Source organism: Pan troglodytes, chromosome 10 (genome assembly GCF_028858775.2).
Source record: "Pan troglodytes isolate AG18354 chromosome 10, NHGRI_mPanTro3-v2.0_pri, whole genome shotgun sequence".
Taxonomy (NCBI): domain Eukaryota; kingdom Metazoa; phylum Chordata; class Mammalia; order Primates; family Hominidae; genus Pan; species Pan troglodytes.
The window spans coordinates 92,524,589-92,530,588 of record NC_072408.2 but is presented as its reverse complement, the minus strand read 5'-3'; the positions used below and the strand labels follow the sequence as shown (position 1 = coordinate 92,530,588).

At 35.1% G+C, this 6,000-nt stretch overlaps 1 long non-coding RNA gene across 1 annotated transcript in view; it reads right to left on the bottom strand.

Moving 5' to 3' along the window:
* Positions 1-699: 699 nt before the first annotated feature.
* The window catches only part of LOC129136666 (uncharacterized), a 356,828-nt gene continuing 351,527 nt past the window's right edge, over positions 700-6,000 (bottom strand). Inside the window, exon 4 of the long non-coding RNA XR_008538529.2 lies at positions 700-816. This is a non-coding gene — a long non-coding RNA (uncharacterized LOC129136666). The remainder of the gene's footprint in view (positions 817-6,000) is intronic.

Below are 6,000 nucleotides of genomic sequence, written 5' to 3'. Positions count from 1 at the left end.
TTAAAAGAACAAATGGTTGATCAACTATGGTTATTCAGATTTGAATTTTTGGAAGATATTTTCTAAAAAATGAATCAAGTTAGCTTTGCACTTTGAACAACTGAGAGTATGTGTCATCATTGACAAAATCTGAGCTTTTAACAAAAATTAGAATTCTAGAACAATGGTACCACCACTGTGATTGTGACAACTTGCCAATACTTGAAAACTTACTTGATGGGATCAGCGATGATATTAAGGAGTGTGATGTTAAAATATCATATAATGTCTATTATCATTTGAAAGATCTACATAACCCACATTTTCCAAATATTCATGCATAATGTTACAAATTCATGCATGCATCAAAAATCCATTTGTACTGCAAGATAGAGCATTGAATTTTAATCTAACAAGTGAGTATCAAAGCTTATTGATATTTTAGATTCTATGTAACAGCTAACCTTCAAAAAATTACAAATATTCAAGGCTTGACTTCATAAAAAATGAATAGTTTCAATTAGCTGAAAAACCTATTAAAATAATCCTCTCTTTTCCAAGTACATTTTTGTGTGAAGACCTTTTCCTTGTTTACCAAAACAACATTTTTCAACCAATTAATGTAGTGGCACACTATTAGTCAATTGTATACTGCCATAAATAACTGCCTGAGGCTGGGTATTTTATAAAGGAAAGAGGTTTAATTGACTCACAGTTCAGCATCTCTGGCGAGGCTTCAGGAAACTTACAGTCATAGTAGAAGGCAAAGGTGAAGCAAGGCACCTTCTTCACAGGGCAGCAGGAAGGAGAATGAATGCAGGAGGAAGTACCAAAGACCTGTAAAGACATCAGATCTCATGAGAACTCACTCACTATCAGAGAGCAGCATGGGGGAAACCACCTCTATGATTCAGTTACCTCCACCTGGTCTCTCCCTTGACACATGGGGATTATGTGGATTATGGGGATTACAATTCAAGATGAGATTTGGGTGGGGACACAAAGCCTAACCATACCACCCACCTATCCTTTTATTGTTAAGCATTAAAGAGATTTGTAAATCTGTAAGGCAATGACAATCTTTTCATTAAATTATTTTGCATATTTTGGAAAAGACAGTATAACTCCCCACAAAATGTGCTATTTGTGCTAACATGTAGTAGGTTTATCAATCTTGTTTGTGAATAAATAAATATTTTAAAATAAAAGATACACCTTCTAACTTCATTCTGTTGATTTCATCTCTCTCTGGTAGACATAACATACTAATTCTTACTGCCAAAGCCTCAACTCATGTTTTTTTCTTGCCCAAAGTATTTCTTATTTTCTCTGTCTGAGGAACTCTACCAGTCCTTTAAGGTTAACCTTACTTATACTTCCATGATTACTTCCTTATCCACTTTTATAGTGTACAGTTCATTTATTCAACACATCTTTATTAATCATCTACTATCCTATATTCTGAAGTAAAGCTGTGAACAAAATATAAAACTTTCTGCCCTAATAAATCTTACATACTATTAGGGAGAGACAGATTAATTTTAAAAAGATAAGTCTGTAAAATATATAATATATTCACTGACTCTAAGACTTGAGGAGAAAACTAAAGCAAGAAAGGAGTATCATGAGTGTCTGGAACTGAGGGGGATTGATATTTTTGACTGGCTTGCTAGAGAAGGTGACACTGAGCAGGTGGCATTTGAGGAGAGACTTGAAAGGGTAGAGAAGGCAGGCAATGTATATAGGGGGAAAGAGTATTTCATTTGAGGGAGTAGTAGGTACACAGGTTCCACTGTGGGAACATGTTTGACTTGTGCAAGAAACATCAAAAAGAGCCGGTGTGGGAGGAAAACGGTAAACCAGGAAGAGAGTCACAAGGGACAGATCAAAGAGATTACTTAGGAACCCAAAACCTTATAGAAGCTTAGTGATTTGCATGGCAGTGGAAGGAGTTCAGCAGTGGATCTAACTGTGTTTTAAAAGGATAACTCCAATTTCTACATGGAAAACAGGTTATAGTGGCAAGGATAGAAACATGGATATATTTAGAAACTTTCAGCAATCCAAGGGCATCAGGGTAGAAGTAGGGAGGTTAATGAAAAGTGGGAAGTTTATGGCAATATTTTGAGGCAAATCATATTCTGTGGGATCTGTGATACGCTACCAGATGAGTAAAGATGGTGTTTTCATATAATGAACTTCAAATAATGAAGCGGGACAACTATAGGTAGAGCAGGTTGATGTGGGGTGATGCTATGGGGTAGTTGAAGGAGGAACAGGGTTAAGGGGGAAAAAGACTAAGAACCGCGTTTTGAACCAGTTAAGTTTGAGATGCCTGTTAGACAGCCAAGTGTAAAAGAAACAACTGGATGAATATGTTTGCAGTTTAGGGGATAGGTACGAGTGGAAAACAAAATTTGAGACTAATCTGAATACAGTTGTTAGTAGGATATGAAACTAGATGAGACCACACAGGGAGTAAATATAAATAGAAAACTGTAAGTACAGAGACAAGGGGTCCAAGGACTGAGCCCTGGAACATTGCACTGTCTACATCTTGGGGAGATAAGGAGGAACTAGGATAATAAACTGAGATAGAACTACCCCAAAATTAAGTAGAAAACCAAGTGAGGGTAGTGTTCTAATGCAAAAAGTACAAAAAAAAAAAAAAGACAGTATTTTATTTCTTTTTTTTTAAAAAAACATAAAATCCAAATATGTAATCTCAAAAATGTACACACACAGAGTATTTAGAAGGGGTGGTAAGATCTACTGTCCTCGAAGTACCTGTGCAGGAAGATGCAACACAGGAAACACACATTTCATCTCCTGTTGAGTCTCCTTCCCAAAAGACCAAAAGTGAATACCTAATTATAAAGCCCTGAAAACTATACTAGACTTGTATGTACAGCTGTGAAAATTTCAAGTCTAATATGTTTTATCCTATACTCCATATTTCATCCATTTATAAGAGCTTATCTTAGGGCTTCTCAGCCCTGAGATACAGTAGTGAGCAAAGCAGATAACTATACCTGCCGTAATGAAGTTTATATGGAGTATATATTTCTTAAATGTGTTTTTTTCTTAAATGTGTTTTTTCCCAGCTTTACTGAAGTATACTTGGAAAATAAAAATTTTATATATTTACTGTGCACAACTTGATATTTTCATATACATATACACTGTGGAATAATTGCCAAAAACAAACTAATTAACATATCTATCATCTCACATAGTTATGGTTGTTTTTTTTTGTGGGAGATGGCAAGAACACTTAAGATCTCCTCTATTAGCAAGTTTCAGGTATATGATAGAAAAAAAAAGACAATATTTTAAATAATGAAAGATTCTGGGCCGGGCGCGGTGGCTCACACCTGTAATCCCAGCACTTTGGGAGGCCGAGGCGGGTGGATCACGAGGCCAGGAGATCGAGACCATCCTGACTAACATGGTGAAACCCCGTCTCTACTAAAAATACAAAAAATTAGCCGGGCATGGTGGCGGGCGCCTGTAGTCCCAGCTACTCGGGAGGCTGAGGCAGGAGAATGGCGTGAACCTGGGAGGTGGAGCTTGTAGTGAGCCGAGATTGCGCCACTGCACTCCAGCCTGGGCAACAGAGTGAGACTCTGTCTCCAAAAAAAAAAAAAAAAAAAAAGATTCTGATGAGTCAAACACTATAACTCAGAATTCATAAATTCATCTCTGGATTGAACAATGCAAAAGCCAGTGTTGACACTAGTAACTAGTTTTGATGGGGTACTGGAGATGAAGCCCTGAAGCCGACTTAAGAGGAAATGTAAGCAGATAAAGTGGAGAAAATGAGTATGGAAAATATCTTCAGAGAAATGTTATTATAAAGACTAGTAGAAAATGGATAACATTTGCAAAGGGAAATGGAGTTAAGAGGGTATATATATATATATATATATATATATATAATTTATTTTATTTATATAAATACATTTTATTTATATAAATATATATATTTTAAACAACGGATACATAGTAACATAATTGTCAGCTGATGTGAAAGATCAAGTAGGGAAGAAAAAACGGTGATATGCAAGGGATTAGCTATAATGATTTACTGCAGAATTTAAGCCTAGTGGAAAGGAATCATGGCCCAGAGAATATATGGGACTCCTTCCACAGGTATCAGCATAGAATACCAGTTAAGGGCCACAGCACCTGGTTTAGAATTCCATTGCTGCGCTTAGCAATTTGACAGGCGTGTTATTAATTTTCTTTATCTCACATTCCTCACCTCTCAAATGATAATAATTAACATGATAATAAAACCTATTTCAGAAAGTTGGTGTGAGAAATAAATGGGTTAATATTTGTAAAGGGCTTAAAAGAGCAAGTGCTCTGTCATATATGCATAGGTAAAGCCAGACAAACGTTCACAGATACAAACACAAATAAATTCCTTAGTTATCTTCCTCATTATATGAATTCCTATTATTCATTTAGTCCAAATCACTTTGCTGACCATTCACTAGCTGTCTCCTATACTGGTAAAACATTTGTAACCTGAAACTAGACCCCTGTGTTAGAAAGCAACAGTGAGAATTTTGGCCCTGGTACTAACTTGTTGCATTCTCCATTTTATTGTAACTCAGACTCCTCAGCTGTAAAAAGAGAGTGAAAATAAATCTATTTCCTAGTGTTTTTGAGAAATAAATGAAATAAGGCATGTAAAGCACATTACCCAGTACATGTGACCTGGAATGTACTCAATTAAGGCTGATTATTAAAATTGTTATGTTGCCCTTAGATTTTGGCAATGTGTCTGGTATTTTGATCAACATAAATGTGCTATGGGAAAGAGGGAAATACACTGAGATTAGGTTTCTTTCTTTTTCTAACCTCTCCTATTCTTCTTATCTGTATCTCATACTGAAAGACAAAACTTTGAAAACATGATATTGGCCAGAGGATGAAAGGATTTGCATAATCATGAGAGCAACAGACTTCTTAGTCCAAAAAAATCATCATTGTCAATGATGTATCCCATAACATATTTAGCTACTGGATTGGCATACAGACAAAAACATTGATTAATAACAAAACTACATTAATTGTTTGGGGATTTTTGTGCATTTGTGTAAGAGAGTTGGTATTTTTTGAAGCTAACGTCTACATATGACTCAAAAAATTTGATGAATATAAGATTAAATTAGTAAATGCGTAGGTGTGAAGATGATTAAATATGAAAGAAAATAAAGTATCTACAGAGGTAACCAAGCAGCAGAAAAATCAGTGGTTCAGAGACACTCAAATTTTTGTTTATATAATAATTACTGATGACTAAGAGTTATCATACTAAGAAATAAATAGACCAATTGCACACTATCTTCCAGCTATTCCAATAGTGCATTCTGCCTTCTTCCATACCGAGGTTACCTCAATTTGACTGACTCTGCGCTAGGTTGTTAGTTTGGAGGAGAAATTCTGAGTTGGCTAGGTAATACACAATTAAGAAGTAAAAAAGAATTATCTTAGGTAAAGAGGAAACTTAGGATTTTTTTTTAACATAGCTGTTATCTGAAAAACATCTTCAAGGATTTCTCGAAACTGAAATTCTTTCTTGTATTCATGACATTTAAATAACCTTAATTTGAGTGACAGTAGAAAGAGAATTTGGAATGAGAAGAATGGGCAGTGTTCTTTATTGAGTGGAGATATGAATCAAAAAACAGGTCTGTAATTATTCACTACAGGGAACACTGGGTGGATGCATTCCCACAATAGAGAAATTATAGTTCAATATAATTAAAAACCATTTAAAAATCATTTTCTCTAAGTAGTAAACAAAAAGAAAAAAATAGCAACTTGAGGTGGGATTGCTGTAAATGTCAGTTGAATTCAACTGATAGAAGATGAAAGATATCAGCATCAAACAAAATTTGTTTGAGCTGGTCGATGCTCAGCAAAGCACGTAAAGTCTTTAAACATCACTTTGTGCATCAGTAAAATGATTATAACAACAGCTTCCTTAAAAGATTGTCATAATGATTA